The sequence below is a fragment of the Lissotriton helveticus genome, chromosome 3_1 (genome assembly GCF_964261635.1).
Source record: "Lissotriton helveticus chromosome 3_1, aLisHel1.1, whole genome shotgun sequence".
Lineage (NCBI taxonomy): Eukaryota > Metazoa > Chordata > Amphibia > Caudata > Salamandridae > Lissotriton > Lissotriton helveticus.
In genome coordinates this window covers 277,685,271-277,702,334 of record NC_136061.1, presented here as the reverse complement: position 1 = coordinate 277,702,334, position 17,064 = coordinate 277,685,271, and the positions used below count along the sequence as shown (strand labels likewise).

At 48.4% G+C, this 17,064-nt stretch overlaps 1 protein-coding gene across 1 annotated transcript in view; it reads left to right on the top strand.

The window, feature by feature from the left end:
- Nucleotides 1-17,064, top strand: part of APPBP2 (amyloid beta precursor protein binding protein 2) — a 422,870-nt gene that overhangs the window by 82,033 nt on the left and 323,773 nt on the right. The window lies entirely within an intron of this gene.

The window sequence follows — 17,064 nt, the reverse complement described above, 5'->3', positions numbered from 1 at the left end:
GCTGACCCCTCTTAACCTCCTAAGATATAATTAAATAAGCAGCACATATCTGGATAAAAAAAATGTGTATCCTTGTAAAAAATGGCTGAAATAATGGATTTGTATACAAATTTACTTTGCATCTATAGGCACTTAACAAGTAAAAACACTGACAGGGATGTGATTCCGTAACATTTTAGATCTGGTTTAACAGTACAGATACCTGCATTACCTGTTGTTAAAATGTCTTTAAATTATGCACAAAGGGCCTGTTTATGAGTTTGGCGGTATACACTAAAGGCCTGATTACGAGTTTGGCGTTGCAGAGGCAGGACTGTCATGCTACTACCAGAACTGCCAAACTAGTGTGTGCACCGCCCGCCATATTAAGTCTTTTTTTAGTTTCTGGCGGGTGGTTCTTTGGCGTTGCCTATGAAATAGGCACCACAATGGGATCGTCAAGGCAGTAACTGCACTGCATGGACTAGTTCAGTCCATGTCGAGCGGGTACATGCACAAACGGGGCACATGTGCCCCCCCTGCCTACACCCCATGGTCCAGAGGGGACCCTACTCTTTCATTCCTCTCTTCCATCGTTTTCATGAAGGAGAAACCACCATTAAAACTGTGGCGAAGAGGACACTCGCAATATGCTTGCTGGGACAGTGTTGGATCTGTTAGCCATAGGTTGGTCTTCCCCTACCTGTTTTGCCCTTGTGCCTCCCATTTTCACTGTACCTTTTTGTTGGACCTAGGACTCTGGGCGCCTCACCACTGCTAAACTGTGCTGAGGTGCAGGTACTCTCCGATAAAACCTTGTGACGCTGGCATATCTGCCACAAGCCACTGCTACTGCAGTAAGGCTTAACTCCTCATAGGCTAGCTTTGGGAACCCCCCTTATGGTATAATTTCTGACAGGGACCTAATAAGTCTGTCATGTTTGGTCTTGTTGGACTCGGGCGGGGAACCCTTTCCAATGATATATGGAGTTTGGGCACTACTACACTAGGCATCCCACTTTTAGAAAGTGGACCTTTTCCTGCCTACACTTAGATTGGACCCTGTAGACTCCCCCCTCCCCTCTGCATACTGATAGCTGCCTAAGTTGAGAGGTGGGTGTGGTGATTCACACCTTCTCCCCTGGGATGGGCTGTGATGGGCTGGCCACTGTAGCCGTAACGGCCTGTCTCTCGTCACTTTGACAGCCAGGTCAGGGAAGGCAGGGAAGATACCAGAACTCACTGGATTCTTCCAGAAACCCCTGCCCCGAGACCCTTCCAGAGACTTCCACCAGTTTCCAGCAACTGGGCTGTAGAATATATAAGGGAGGGTCCTGGCCTCACATCTTTGTTACACTGCTGGACTACGGGGAAGCTCTGCCGGAGTGAGGACTGCTGCGCCAGGAAGGGTTGCCATTTGGAAGGATGCTGACTGCTCCAAGGAACTGCTGCCCCCATCTACTGCGGTACAAAAGGGGGTGGTGATGGACGGAGCATCTGAATCAATCAAACACTCACACCCAGTCAAAAGATCTGGGTTTAATCCATCACCGTTCTTTAGCCCACTCTGCCACCCCAGTTCAGACATGGCTATATGCAAATCAGTCTGACCCTGTGCCTCATGGGAACAGTCCAGCCCGAACTGCCAAGCCATGTCTTCCCTGGACCGGAAACAAGCTTCCGAGGACTGGTTTCTGGCATTCCAGCCGTCTTCAGCCCGGCTTGCTTGAATCCAGTGGCAAAGTGAGCAAGGGACTCACGTCTGAGCATACCCTGCCACACTTATGGCGGCCAAAAGCGGTACAAAAGGGGGTGGTGATGGACGGAGCATCTGAATCAATCAAACACTCACACCCAGTCAAAAGATCTGGGTTTAATCCATCACCGTTCTTTAGCCCACTCTGCCACCCCAGTTCAGACATGGCTATATGCAAATCAGTCTGACCCTGTGCCTCATGGGAACAGTCCAGCCCGAACTGCCAAGCCATGTCTTCCCTGGACCGGAAACATGCTTCCGAGGACTGGTTTCTGGCATTCCAGCCGTCTTCAGCCCGGCTTGCTTGAATCCAGTGGCAAAGTGAGCAAGGGACTCACGTCTGAGCATACCCTGCCACACTTATGGCGGCCAAAAGCGGTACAAAAGGGGGTGGTGATGGACGGAGCATCTGAATCAATCAAACACTCACACCCAGTCAAAAGATCTGGGTTTAATCCATCACCGTTCTTTAGCCCACTCTGCCACCCCTGTTCAGACATGGCTATATGCAAATCAGTCTGACCCTGTGCCTCATGGGAACAGTCCAGCCCGAACTGCCAAGCCATGTCTTCCCTGGACCGGAAACAAGCTTCCGAGGACTGGTTTCTGGCATTCCAGCCGTCTTCAGCCCGGCTTGCTTGAATCCAGTGGCAAAGTGAGCAAGGGACTCACGTCTGAGCATACCCTGCCACACTTATGGCGGCCAAAAGCGGTACAAAAGGGGGTGGTGATGGACGGAGCATCTGAATCAATCAAACACTCACACCCAGTCAAAAGATCTGGGTTTAATCCATCACCGTTCTTTAGCCCACTCTGCCACCCCAGTTCAGACATGGCTATATGCAAATCAGTCTGACCCTGTGCCTCATGGGAACAGTCTAGCCCGAACTGCCAAGCCATGTCTTCCCTGGACCGGAAACAAGCTTCCGAGGACTGGTTTCTGGCATTCCAGCCGTCTTCAGCCCGGCTTGCTTGAATCCAGTGGCAAAGTGAGCAAGGGACTCACGTCTGAGCATACCCTGCCACACTTATGGCGGCCAAAAGCGGTACAAAAGGGGGTGGTGATGGACGGAGCATCTGAATCAATCAAACACTCACACCCAGTCAAAAGATCTGGGTTTAATCCATCACCGTTCTTTAGCCCATTCTGCCACCCCAGTTCAGACATGGCTATATGCAAATCAGTCTGACCCTGTGCCTCATGGGTACAGTCCAGCCCGAACTGCCAAGCCATGTCTTCCCTGGACCGGAAACAAGCTTCCGAGGACTGGTTTCTGGCATTCCAGCCGTCTTCAGCCCGGCTTGCTTGAATCCAGTGGCAAAGTGAGCAAGGGACTCACGTCTGAGCATACCCTGCCACACTTATGGCGGCCAAAAGCTGCCCTACTGCCTGTGGATCCTGCCCTGCAAGAGGAAACTGAAGCAACATCTCCAGAGTGTCTCCACAACCTCCATAGGGACTAATCCCCTGAGCACTGAAATCCCCAGGACAGTAAAAACACCAAGGACTGTCCCTGCAGCTTGTGAAACTGCTCAGCAGCAGGACGGAACTACAAGGACAGTAGCGCGAGCTGGCATCTTTCCCAAGACTCGCCCTGCAACGCTGTGCCTGCTCTCAGCCTCGCTGGCCCTGGGACCTTTGAAAGACTGCCTCTGCCGCCCGGGGTGGGTGGAATCATTTTATTAGCACCCACAAAAGGCACCGCCGCTGACCAGAGTGGAGCGGGGTATGCAAATTACCCTGCTGAGCGCATGAGCTAAAGCGCGCCAGGGATCACCGCTGCGGGGCCCGTGCTCAAGCCCAACAAAATTGCCCCCGAGGCCCGGGCTGGGCCGCTGATTGAGGTTGCAGACAAAGGATCCGTGCTGCAGCTCGTCGCCACTCGGTACATTGTGGGGCTCATAGCGCTAAGGGGAAGCAGAAGTGCTGTGTGCCCTGGAAACCTCCGAACTGACATTGGTATAAGCCCTCCGCTGCTGTGGACATTTAAAAACCTGTGTCTATAAGGCGCGCTGCCGAGGGACGCGTTGTTTTGCCCCCGTGATCACCGCCGCTGGCCGCTGGTCCACAGCGGACCTGAGCTGGGAATCCCAGGCGCGTCATCGGAAAAAGCCGCGCCGGCATTGGTGTTGGCCTCCAGGGTTGCCCCGCAACGGGGGCGCGCCCTATCAGGAGCCGTGCCAGGATTGGTGAGACGAGGAGTGTCATCGGGGAAGCCACGCTGAAGGGGTGAATCACGAGGCGTCCCGAACTGTCTCTGCGACCCGCTACCAGCCAGCCAAGGAGAGACTGCGCCTTTCAGGTAACCGGCCGGGGATCAAGGGGCCGTACTGGATTGCTGCCTGGGTTGGGAAGGCGCGGGGGCTACGAGGGAACAGCAGGACACAGACCTGGGCCGCCTTAAGCACAAAGTCAGCATGTCAGCCGGCAGCGTGTGGTTGGGGGAGACAAGACCCTAGACTGGCATAATTCTCGCTTGTTGAGCTTACCTGAATTATCGATAAAGATATTTTCAGTTTATTACTCATTGGTGTAGTGTCCTTTTGTGTGTGTGATTTACTGGGTTACTGTTGAAGGGTGTTGCACAAATACTTTACACATTGCCTCTGAAGTTACGCCTTCACTGCTCTGCGCCAAGCTACCAGGTCGGAGGCGGTGGTCCCTACTTGGACTAGGGTGCATACCCCAGCCAACTAGAGACTCCGGTTCTAACAGACAGCGTCCTGCCAAGCATATTGCGGCCTCTAGACTGCTGCGCCACCATTGGTGGCGATTGCGGCAGTGCAATGGTGGTCCAACTGCCCAACTTGTAATGGGGCTGTCAGACCTCCGGTGTGGCACTGGCTTGACCGCCACTGTCAGTCTGGCTGTCCGTGGACCACCAGACTCCTAATCAGGCCCTAAGTATGCTTAGGCTCCACCTAGAAGAGTGTTATTGTAACAGACATATTGTCATAGCGACAGCAATAGTCGCATGTGGGGCAACTACATAGTACACTGTTATATAGGCAGCAGTAATTCCATATATAAAAGGCAGTGCCAATGAGAAAAGAACACCATGTTACATAGTAAAACATCATCATATCGACATCAAACGTGAGTTATAGTCATGTCAGTTGACCACCCTGCCTAGTGGATGTACTGCATCTGTGACCGCAGGATACCTCATGGCGTCCTTCAACAGGTTCAGCCTGTAATAGCTTATCCAGCGGCCTCATACCTCGCAGAATTTTCGAGGGCAGCAACTACTGTTGTAGGGGACCTTCTCTGCCGCCATGTAGACATCCATCCCTCTCTTCCATTCTTGAATACTGGGAACTTTAGACCCCCTCCCCCCGTCAACGTCGTTTGGGATGCCCAGTAAAACATATTTGGGATCTACTGGGAGTGTGATCTCCAGGATTTAGCTGAGCTCCTCTTTGATCTCGGACCATTATGCCTGGATATGTGGCCACCACCATATGGAGTGCATGAAGTCGCCTCTGACACCCTGACATCTAAGACACGTTGGGGCCTCTGCCCTACCCATTGTGTGGAGCCTATCTCAGCCGTAATATAAGTATATATGCAGGATTTTATACTGGATTAGGCACAGTCAGGCTATAATGGCCACCTCTCTGGGATGCATGAGGGCGACTCCTCAGTTCTCCGACATAATGCTCCATAAGCCGACTAAGATTATCAGGCATATTATTGTTCAATGTTTTGTAGGTAAGGGATATGGCCCCCTAGTAAGCTCTTCTTGTTGCAGTTTCCCCTCTAAGGGTGTATATTCTGGTATCTCAGTGCCTGCTAGCCCCTCTGCTAACCAGACATGCCTAAGTTGTGCGTATTGTATTCTTTGCGAAAAGTTGCTAGGGGTTTGAGCTCTCCGCATTCAGTGATATATCCAATAGTGGATATTCCAAACAAATCCCTTGTATTTTACCTATCTCTCTAATCCATGCCCCTTTCCAAAGTGATGTTTCTATAGTGATTTTACAGGCCCACCCAATGGCTCTTGTCGTCCGCTCGCATACCTTCAGGATTACTTTTGTCACCGGAAGTAACCTGCAGATGCCTTTGCCACCATAAAGGTAGTGTAGGTGAGTGCGCAGCTCCCAAATAGCCTGCTCGAACCTATATGTGGGGCGGTCCTGCGATTCATGTAGCCAATCCTTAATGGGGATTAGGTGCATTGCCCAATAGTAGTTCTCTTTGTCGGGGAGGCCTATCCCACTGTTATAGGGGTTGTGTGTTAAAAGTGCTATCCAGGGTGTTTCTCACTCATCCAATGCTGTTCGCTGTTAAGTGTATCATTCCACTTCCTGTCGAGTGACTCTGTAGCAAAGGATGAGGGACTGAGGGACTGTTTTAAGTCTTAGAAGTACTCAAACGTACCACTCAGTAAAGTCTTTCTATCATAGATGCATTGTATACCAAAGCAATCGTTTAAGGTTTTGTTTTTTTCACTGCAGCAGTTTTTTAACAGAATATTTTAGTCAGACTTGAATTTCAAATTAGACCTTTTGGCTTTCTTAGTCAGTGTTTTACTTATATGCTGATATTGAAGAAGAAAAAGGTAATGATGTAGCTGTAAGCAACAGGCATTTGAAGACTTGGAAACTTATTTTTCGGCTTTTTAATGTTGATCTGAGTTGTAAGCAGAGGTCTGCATGAACCTATTAAACCGCAGAAGCAAAAGATTGTACTGTGCAAAAAAGCATTTTAGGAATGAGGTTGACCATTTTACTACTTTCCAGAGAGAGCCTGCCCACTGGTCTCTCTGTCAAACTGCAAACAAGCAGCATTGCTCTATCTGATTACAGGAAAAGTTATCTGAAATATGAGTTGACTTGTCATGTTGGTAATGAAGATTAGGTAGAGGTTGTTCTGTATACATTTTCGAAGTTTTGGAATTTTAAATATTTTTATAATTCATATATTTGGCAACATTATTTAACAATCAAAGGATGTGTGGACATGCGGGTGGCTTGCGTATGTTATGGGTCAAGCCATGTCATGTATGTTATGTGTAAGGTTTTCTGGTGTAAGGTTTTCTGTAGCCTTTGTGCTGCCACAAGATCTCTCTATTGAGCTGAGAAAAGAAGAGGGAAGAAAAGGTCTTAAAAGAGAATAGGAAGAAGAATAATGTGATAACTTTTATTCAACATCAGGAAAGAGACTCCCAAGGGTAATCTGTCAAATGGTTCCTTCCTAAGGATACTGCCACTTTCTTCCTAATCTGTGGTGTGAGTTTGATCACAATTCTCCCCTGCTAAGGAAGAGATTGGCTTGGCACACTACAAATCCTTCTCATAGCAGCAATGCTGGAAAGGGGCATTGCTGCATGAGAGAAGGATCATCGTCTGTTCAGTTGGAGTGACGAATCTAGGGTCTATCTTGGTCCTTTAGTCAAAAACAATTCTTGCATAAATAGACATCATATCTAGGCAAAGGAAACTGATCCTTTAAACAGTGGAGGTGATATTTGTTCATGAACCCTTTTTAGACCTTAACTAATACTGTCTGTTGCGAGATATTTTGTTAGCATACATTAGGCTTACAGTCCACCCATTGTTTACCATTATGTAGCCTCATTGTCACTCATTTGATTACTTCTTATTTGACGAAGAATTGTGTGGGGTTTAGTTCCCTTTTGTGAGTTTGACCCACCTTCTCTGCTCCTGTCTCCTTGTTGTTGTCTCGTCGTGCCCTTCTGTACCCCCCACACCCCACCCTCCCCTTCTCTGTTGCTCTGTCTTTCATCTGGCCTTTCTGTCCCACCAGACCCCTGTTTTCTGACTTGTTCGGTCTCACCGTGTGCATCTCTGCCCCTCCCTTGTTGTTTCTGTCTCCAGTTTTGCTCTCCTACACCTCCTTGTTTTTACGACAGTCACTAGAGGTGTGTGTTTTAATGCATCTTTAAAGGGTGAGATAAGCAGAACAATTGAAATAAATTAAGGGACTCTGTCCTAATCTTCATATGCTACTAACCCAATTAATCAGCTCCACAGGTGTCCCATATGGATAAAGTAGGAACTTTTCGAATCCCCTAGATGTTTTCATTGGTGGGTTCCTACTTCTCTCTTGTACCGTGTACAAGTCACACTGTTACCTCTGCCATTTGAGCTTCAGATTACCCCAACCATCTCCGCAGCGGGGTTTAACTAGATGCATAAACCCTAGATGTTAAAACCCTTCTCTCTGGATTTCATCATTGAATCAGCTTCCACAGGTTATTAAAATGGGAAGTTGTTAAAATCCCATAAGCCCAAACTTCTATTGTCCTGGCTTTTACTGGTGGGATCCTCCTTTGTGGCTTGTTTGTTCAGTTTGAACAACTTATTCTTTTCTTCCACTTAATTTTGCTGAAGCATCTCAGTCCCATAGACTCCTGGGATACCAGATACCGTCATGGAACAGCTGTTGAGCCTTTTAGGATCTCCTTCCCTTTAGGAATAGGCTATACTAGCAGATACTAGAATTCTGGAAGGTTTTTATTTTCTCGACCCTACCTTTATCTAGGTTATTCTAAAGGTTCTCCATTTGTCATGTGAACCGAATTGGGTAATCCACCCTGATAGTAAACTTCACATTCCGGGGGCATTTCATCAAGATGTTGTATGGATAATTTGAAACCACCATAAATGGGCTATTTCCTAGTTGCTCATCCTTTGGTGGCCTTCAGAGAATAGGCTTTGTTAAAATTGATGTTGATGGCCATATTGTTAAAACAAAATGAGTAGATGAACTTATTCACAGAAGTAGTTAAGGTTTACATCATCAATAGCCGGCCAAGAAGTCTTGTGGCAGTGGAAATAAACCGCAGCTATCATCCCAACATTGTAGCTACTAAGATTTGAGTGAAGGTTAACATTCTGGAATTTGGGATTCACTGACTAATAAATGTGAAAGAAAAATTCACTCACAACATTATTAATGGCTAGGACTGTGCCAAACTGGGAAGTTGCCATGGTGCAGTCCAGTAGGAGATCCACATCCTGCCACAACTAGAATGTAGCAAAGGGTCATACCAAATGAAATCCACTTGCCAAACTGGGTGTTAGAAAATGTTAACCTGCATTGTTCCTCCAGAAGCCCCTAATGTCTGGTAGATTACAGGTCTCTGGTTCCTTCAAACCAGAAGCGTGAAGTGTGCCAAATGTCCATATTGCACTGTGACTGCTCAGACAAGGAAGGGAAACAACAATGGTTTTCAGTGAAAAGAGTACACAACCAACAATTATCAATAGGTAAATTCATTCATTTAGTTTGATTAATCATCAAATTATATGATTTCTCAAGCATAGTTTAAATACCAATGAATCTGTGATATTAGCCCTAAGGTGAGCTCAAGAATACAATATTTTTAATTCTTCAAAATGGTGTTTGGGACTCAAGTGATCACAGTGCATATAAAATTGAAAGCAGAAGAGAAGTATGTATAGCAATCAATCATGCTTTATTTCGACATCTTGTGTCATATAAGCGGAGATACAGCCAGGCATAACATGGTGTTAAAAGAATACATTTTTTTTTTTTTAAACATACAGTTTTTGAGGCGCATATCACAGGATATACATAGATTCTTCGGGTGCTGAGAATAGATCTTTACAACATAGAGACTATTTGGATATTAGTCGGAATGCAGTCCCTCGTACAGTATCCACTCGGGTTACTCGCTGCTAGTGCTGAGACTGGCAAGAAATGAGGATGAATCCAACGTTTCTGTCATAATCAAATTAAAAACAGGTTGTCTTACAAAAAGCGTTTTTCGAATAAAAAGTTACATTCATAAAAGCAGCAATTGAGATATTACAAAAGTTAAAATGTGTTACAAAGAAACAATGCCTAACAATCATATGTCAGGATATTCGCCCTATACACCCTTATATTTTAAAACTGCATAATGGGCTCAGCCTATCTGCTTTGGACAGGGAAGTGCTTGTGCATTGTCTCAGCAAGTGATGATTCTGTGAGGGAAAGTGTCTAATGCCCATAACCAGTTAGGTGTTGAGGTCCGACCCGCTGCATTCTGCAGTGCTTCCCTCGTGGGCCTTTCTACTGATTGCCCACATACAGCCCAAGAACTTGGCTGCTGCACAAACAAACAGAGGTCTAGTTTCCGACTCAAGGATACGCAAGGCATCCCGGTAGATCCATGTGCCCATTTGCTGACAAATGGGTTTTATCTATTTGGATCTTGGGCGTGCATAGGCTGGACATCCGCACAGCACGTGGGCAACGGACTCCGCGGGTATCTTGCATTCTGCGCTTTTGCTGGGGCTCGGTTCACTAGTGTGCCACTTAGCTGATGTTTCGTTGACAGGCAGGGTACCGAACCTGAGTTGTATGTAAAGTTTCCTATCTTGGGGAACCTGGATTATGTCTAGGTAAGATGCCAAGAATCTGACCTGCTTGTGCATTAAAAATTTGATGGTAAGTTTCCCCCGGTCAAACCTAATGAAGTCTTGTTGAGCAACCCAATCCCAGTTGTGGCACTTCAATGTATCTCTTTAGGTCTCGCCTTGGCGAGATCTATTGTTGTGGGTTTTGCTTCCGAAAGGGGGACAGCCGATGTGCACGCTTTCGGCGTCTCTTCGGGCGCAAGCTGAGATCGCCTGCGGACAGCAGATGTGCACGCTCACGGCGTCTCTCGTCTCCTCTCTGTCGATCTCAGCTTGCGCCCGGATAGCAGATGTGCACGCTTATGGCAATCACTGCAACATCAGGTCCACCATGCTACCGAAGCAGCAACCACCGGCATCAGGTGAAGGGGGCTGTCCGAGCTTACCGCTTCAGGACAGGGGATATATTCAAATGTCATCCATATTTTGCCCACACACCCACAAGCCCGCGATGCCCCATAATGTACATGGCCAACTGACTGCTGCCGCGCAACACATGGACACATCGCGCGCCTCTCCCTCCCCCACCACCCGATTCCGGCAACAATGGTCTTCCTTGAGCACCTATTGTGTCACTCCAGGCCCCAATATTCTCCCCTGTGGCACCTCTACACATTCCATCAATCTGCCCAGGATTAAACAATGTTGATCCAAACCTCCCCCTCACCCCCTCCAAGGTCTATTTATTCGACCAAAGCTCTGCACTGCATCTGTGTCCATGCCCCAAGGCTTTTATCTGCCACATAAAATAAGCCTCCCCTGCTGCACAACGCCTGTCAGCCGGTTATGCTAAACGTGACTCATAAACCACGCACACAATCCGTGAACGTCCTGGCCGTGTGTAACTCGAGCGAGCTCCCCAAGCCGTGTGTGCCCCTGAGAGTATGCGTGCCACGTCATGGTCCCAATGTTAACCTGTAGGTAGGCCAATGTGATGGTGAGGCAGAGGTGATCACACCCCTGTCCTGTCTGTGACTGAACGTGCACAACAATAATTTCGGATGCATTATTGTTGTCAAGGGGACACAAGATGACCACCCCAGGCTCTTGCGAAATACAAAGCCTCTAGTAGAGGGAGAGTGCCCAGAAGGAAAGTGCCACCGTGTCTGGGAGAGGGGGGGGGCTCCACGATCGTTGCACCAGAGCACTAGACCTGGATGAGCACCACTACCAAACAACTCCTCTTTCCGGAACGAGGGCCCCAATGCTCCTCCCCGTTCGCCACCCCCCACTCACGCACCCCCGTCACCCCCAGGTCAAACTCCTCATTGCAAGTACGCTGGGAGACCGGCAATCAGCCCAAGATCACAGGATGTTGAACACGCCGCAATCCAACTCCATACCTCGCTCCCAAGTCAATCAGCCCAACATCACAGGATGTCGAGCAATGCCGATATGTAACTCCATTCCCCGCTCCAAAATCGGCAGCCCCCAACCAATGACCCCCTCGCAAACCCCCTCCTCCCCACCTACCACTCCAACTGTGCACCACACCCTCCCCCCTCGCAAATACCCCCCACCTCTACAGTGTAGCACCCAAATGCCCACCATACCCCTCCCTGCCTCCACGCTTCTGTGGGTCCCACATGGAGCCGCCAAAGACGCCACAGGAATGTCCACCACCTCCAGAGGAGCCCCCATCCCCTCGATGGCACCGTGACCCGCGCCACCCCCGTGCGCTCCCACCGGCCCCTCAGCATACCCAACTGGCTGCCCTCCCACCCCTTCTCCCTGCTCAGCTGCCCCTCACTCCTCCCAAGACCCACTGCTCCCCCAACACCCCCTACTCCTCACTCCTCCCCCCCTCACCTCACATAATGCGGCAGCAGCACATACCATAAATATTAAAATTATTTTTTCATTAGGCAGGTATAATTCTTCAAAACCAATCTGGCCGTCAGAACCGGTGCACCACAACTCCCCAAGATGCAAACAACTCGGGGGCCACAGCATGCCGCAGTGCATGAATAATCGGATTTAACAGAATATCAATTGACTTCATCCAAATATTAATTGATATTTGAGCCTCCACCGTATATTCTCCTGTTTGATAATCGTAATAAAATTGTTAGTACTTTTAAAATGGGGGGCGCGCTGCCCCCCTGTCTACGTGCTGTTCCTTCAGTACTACCGGCCCCCACAATATACACTGCCAGGTGCCCCACACATCTCTCCACTGCACCCTGTGCCCCCTCACCTTACCTCTGTAACTGCAGCAACTTCTTCTCTTCTCTAGGAAAATTCCGAGGAGAAAGAGGGCCTTTGTTTTTTTTGTGTTGTCTCTATGGCCTAGTTCGTAATCGCATATCTTTTGTTTGCCAACTACGTACTCCCATTCTTCTGTCATCTTTGTGTGCATTTTGTGCCATAGTGGCATAGTTAGGTCGCGCATTACTGAAAATTACAGCTATTGGTGTTGCGTTATTATTTGGGAATTCAAAAGCTCTAACTCTAACTGATGCGAGACCTATTGCATTGCAAATGCTTGTTGAAGTAGGGGTGAGTCTGATTTTTCCCACACTTCACTAAGCACTACATCGGATACAATCTTTTTTACATTTCTTATCCAGCCCACCTTGTTGCAAGTATCCAAGCGAATAACCTCTGTCAGGGCTTCAGTGTAAGATAGTAGCTCCGGGGTCCTCCGGATTCTGGCCCAAAACAGTAATGGACGGAGCTTAAGGATAACATTTATGGGGCGACGTCCCATATCTAGCATAAAGGGGGAAAGTGGGGTGCTTTGGGGCAGCATCATTAAGCTCCTTAAAAATGTATGCTCTGATACTGAGCTCAGCAGTGTTGTCGAAACCCCATAGCTCTGCCCCATACATGGCAGAGCTGACAGCTTTGAAATCGTAAACATGCAGAGCAGCAGCAACAGGTCTACTGTGAGAGGAGTGATGTTCTTTCCCTAGGGCCCCTGTGACGTGCTTGTGACCAAGCCCCTGGTATTGCAAAATAGTTTGAATCTGTTTAATAGTGACTGTAGTAGTAAGTATCAATGAGAACTAGCTTATGTATGTAGCTAAGGGACCCATTGGACAGCCTTTTAATTTTCACCTTTTCACATCACTGTACACTCCTCACAAAAAAAACAGTCTGCGGTAATCGGGCGTTGTAGCACACCTGAGGTGCACTCTGCATCTTGGGTGGAAACCAATGATGAAGCATGCCACCAACTAGGTTGGTGGGTGATGGTTTTCAATAAAAACAAATAGTTTTTCCTGACATAGACATCTAGCTTCTACATCCGTAAGCTAGTTCTCATTGATACTTACTACTATACCCAGAGGAAGTGAACTAGCCTACACTGTTCCTCTCTCTCCCATTTGATTAAGATAATAGTGACTGTAGCCTGCTGGTGTTTTGGACACCAACAAGGTGTCATCTGCAAATAGAAGGGTTACTACCTTTTCCCCACCTAGGGATGGAGCATCGGTAGGCTTCTGTGATAAAAAACGTACTTCTCCATTCATGTACATGGAGAAGAGCTTGGGGGCCAGGATGCAGCCTTGGCAGACTCCCCTGCTGACTCAGATACGATCTGTAAGCTGCCCCTGCGAACCCCATCTTATCCGGGCAAAATTATCTTCGTGCAGATGGACGACCAAGTTGAGAATGGGTAACAGGATACCCATATCTTTAAGCAAATGCCGTAGCCTCTGCCTGGGAACTAAGTAGATGGCGGTCTTTAGATCAATAAAGGCTAGATATAGGCTTCCCTGACCGATCACTACAAGTTTCCAGTAAAGGAGCAGGAGGCGAAATACCTCGCTCAACCGTCCTTGTCTTTTCCCTAAAGCCAGCTTGGTATTGCGATAACATTGCATTATCTTCCGCCCATATCTGTATCTTAAAGAGAAGAGCTCTGCAAAAAACATTTTGTAACGCGTCTATCAGGCTAAAAGGCCTGTTGTTGCAGGGCTCTTCTCTATCCCCTTTTTTGAAAAAGGGGACCACCTCTGCCCCCTTCCCGGACCTTGGAACTAGAGCACCACTCGCTATGGCATTAGAAAGGAGAAAAATATAGCAGGCCCAGTTATCAATATCAGAAAGGAAGAGATCTCCGGGATGCAATCTGGCCCTGGGACTTTAGACTGTACTATTCGGTTGATGGAATCCTCTATTTCACTCAAAGTGAAGAAGTTGTCTCCCGAGAACCGAATAGGGCAGAGTGCTTTCTCCCTCAAAAGCGGGTTGACAGTTTCAGAGTAGAGCTTTTGAAGTGGTCATGCCAGGCTTGTGCCACAATATAGTTAGGAGTTAGTTAAACCCCTGATTCGTCGCCCAAGGTAAATAGGGACCAGAATAATCTAGAATATTTTTTGCCGCAGGTTTTCCTGAGTTGCTGCCATCGGGACCCGTCCCACACCCTTTTTCGCATGGTGTAGGGTTGCCTTGTAATGCCTTCTAGAGACTCTAATTTGGTCTTTGATGGCCAGGGCTAAGGTTTGGCTTTCAGTTCTGCAGTCCTTGTATATAGAAAAACTGCCCCCCCCCCCCCTTTGATTTACTAGCCCTTAAGATGCTTCTGGGTGCAGTAAAATAGGTGCTTATGCTTTCAAAAAGGCAGGAGTGGGCAGATTCTACTTCTGCCATTTCCCCTGCACTTTGAACAAAGGACTGTAGTTCAAGTATGCCTGCCACCAGGTCTTGCTGTATGCCCTTGATTTTGTCTTCATGTAAGGCTACCTTCTGCCATTTCAGTCTGCGGCAATCAGATGGGAAGACTTTCATGGGAATATAGCATAAAAAAGCAATGGACAAACAGATAAGTAGTTGTTGTGTGTACAGTTCCTTAGAATCCAAACAAAAAATGTGTAATTAATTCAAAATGTCTAATTTCTCAGTGCCTCAACAGTGCTTCGACCCACAGTTGGTTAAGGGTCATCATCTGGACTGAGAATGAGTTTGAGTATGAGCACTGGTCTATAAATAATCAAAAGGCGTGCGTTCGCTCTACTGCTTGGGACACCATCTAAACCTTGCCACTGACCTGGGAACCGTGCTGGAGGAGGACTCACGGTGCACCCTGCCCTTAACCCTTGGGTTGCCACTGATACCGCCGCTGCTGCTCGCCGCACCCGCTTCGCGGTTGTCAGTGAGGGGCGCTGCTGCTTAGGCGCCTTCCAGGGAGCTGATTGCGAGAATCCATCAAGGGCGCGTGCTGCAGGGACTCGGAAGACCAGGAGTCCCTGCGTTGCACAGGTGCGCACGGACGCGCCCACAGCGAGACACGCCCCTCGCCTGCAGCGCCCCCTACTTCACGACTTGGCCAACGCTTAGCGGGACGCGAGCGGGACGCTGAGCGAAGCCCGGGCAAATGGCGGGCAGTCTGTGGCAGTCAGGGGCTGACAGAGGCTGGGCTGGGCCACATCCCTAAAATCTTGCTTACGCTCGCCGTGGGCTGAGTGACTGTGCTAGAGGGAGGATGTCGACCCGATCTGGGAAACTGCTAAGGACTGAAGGAGGAGCAGCCGGGAGTTCCACTATAGGAACTATGGATCGTTTTATTACCAGAGTAGCTGCAGTCATCGAGAAGGAGATCGTGATGACTGAACGTCGCCTCTCCGAGGTCTATCTACCTTCTAGACGTTCCTCCCTGGGTCCTGTGGCCCAGGCCTTGACTCCACCATCGGGAAGGGCCCCATTAGCTGACCCCAGAGATGCCACTGCACAGCCACGTCTGTCAGCTATAGGAGCAAGTATAGACAGATTAGAGAATCTTGCTGACCTATTGCCTGCGGTGGCTGTCACTGAGCTGGGGGAGGATACAATATCGCAAACTCCACCGGGTCCCGCTAGTGGGCAGACCTCCCCATTGTTACACCAGGCTTCCGTTACGGAGCCATTACCGCCTAGTCAGCCCCAAGGCGCTTCCAAACAGGCAAAAAGGAAAAGGAAAAGGGCCTCGAGCTCACGTAAAGGTTGTTATACCACACTTTATAAGCGCCCAAGAAAGCTAGGGCAAATGGGATTTGGGTCAAAAGTAGAAAATGTCACAGCTACAATTCACAATGGGAGGGTAGGGGAGTCTCTGGGTGCGGGAACTTCTTTTGACACGCCCAGAGTACTTCCTAAATCCCACGAGAGCATAGTCACTCCCCTTGAATCAGTCGATCTCAAACCTATCATGGACCTGATTAAAACTCTAATAGTCCCGTTGATTGACCAACTTAAGGGTTTGGGGGCGAGAGTAGACAAATTCGAACAATCCACCCTGGATAACTTTTTCTCACTTAAGACTCTTATTAAACACCAGTCTAGAGCAAGTGAGGATCCAGGGGGTAGGAATACGGGAAAAGGATTGCCTCCAAATCCTCTCCCAGTGCAGGTTGCTCCTAGCTCAACTCTTCTTCCCGAGACAACAACTGGCAGGGATTTTCCCTTAGTCCCACCGGTTCCTCCACCTACTAAGCCAGGCCCTGTCCCTTGTATTCCTAACTTAAGACCAAAGCCCCCTATGGTATCTAAAAATCAGCCCAATAAACCATCTCAAATACACACACCGCAGGGCAAATGGGATTTGGGTCAAAAGTAGAAAATGTCACAGCTACAATTCACAATGGGAGGGTAGGGGAGTCTCTGGGTGCGGGAACTTCTTTTGACACGCCCAGAGTACTTCCTAAATCCCACGAGAGCATAGTTACTCCCCTTGAATCAGTCGATCTCAAACCTATCATGGACCTGATTAAAACTCTAATAGTCCCGTTGATTGACCAACTTAAGGGTTTGGGGGCGAGAGTAGACAAATTCGAACAATCCACCCTGGATAACTTTTTCTCGCTTAAGACTCTTATTAAACACCAGTCTAGAGCAAGTGAGGATCCAGGGGGTAGGAATACGGGAAAAGGATTGTCTCCAAATCCTCTCCCAGTGCAGGTTGCTCCTAGCTCAACTCTTCTTCCCGAGACAACAACTGGCAGGGATTTTCCCTT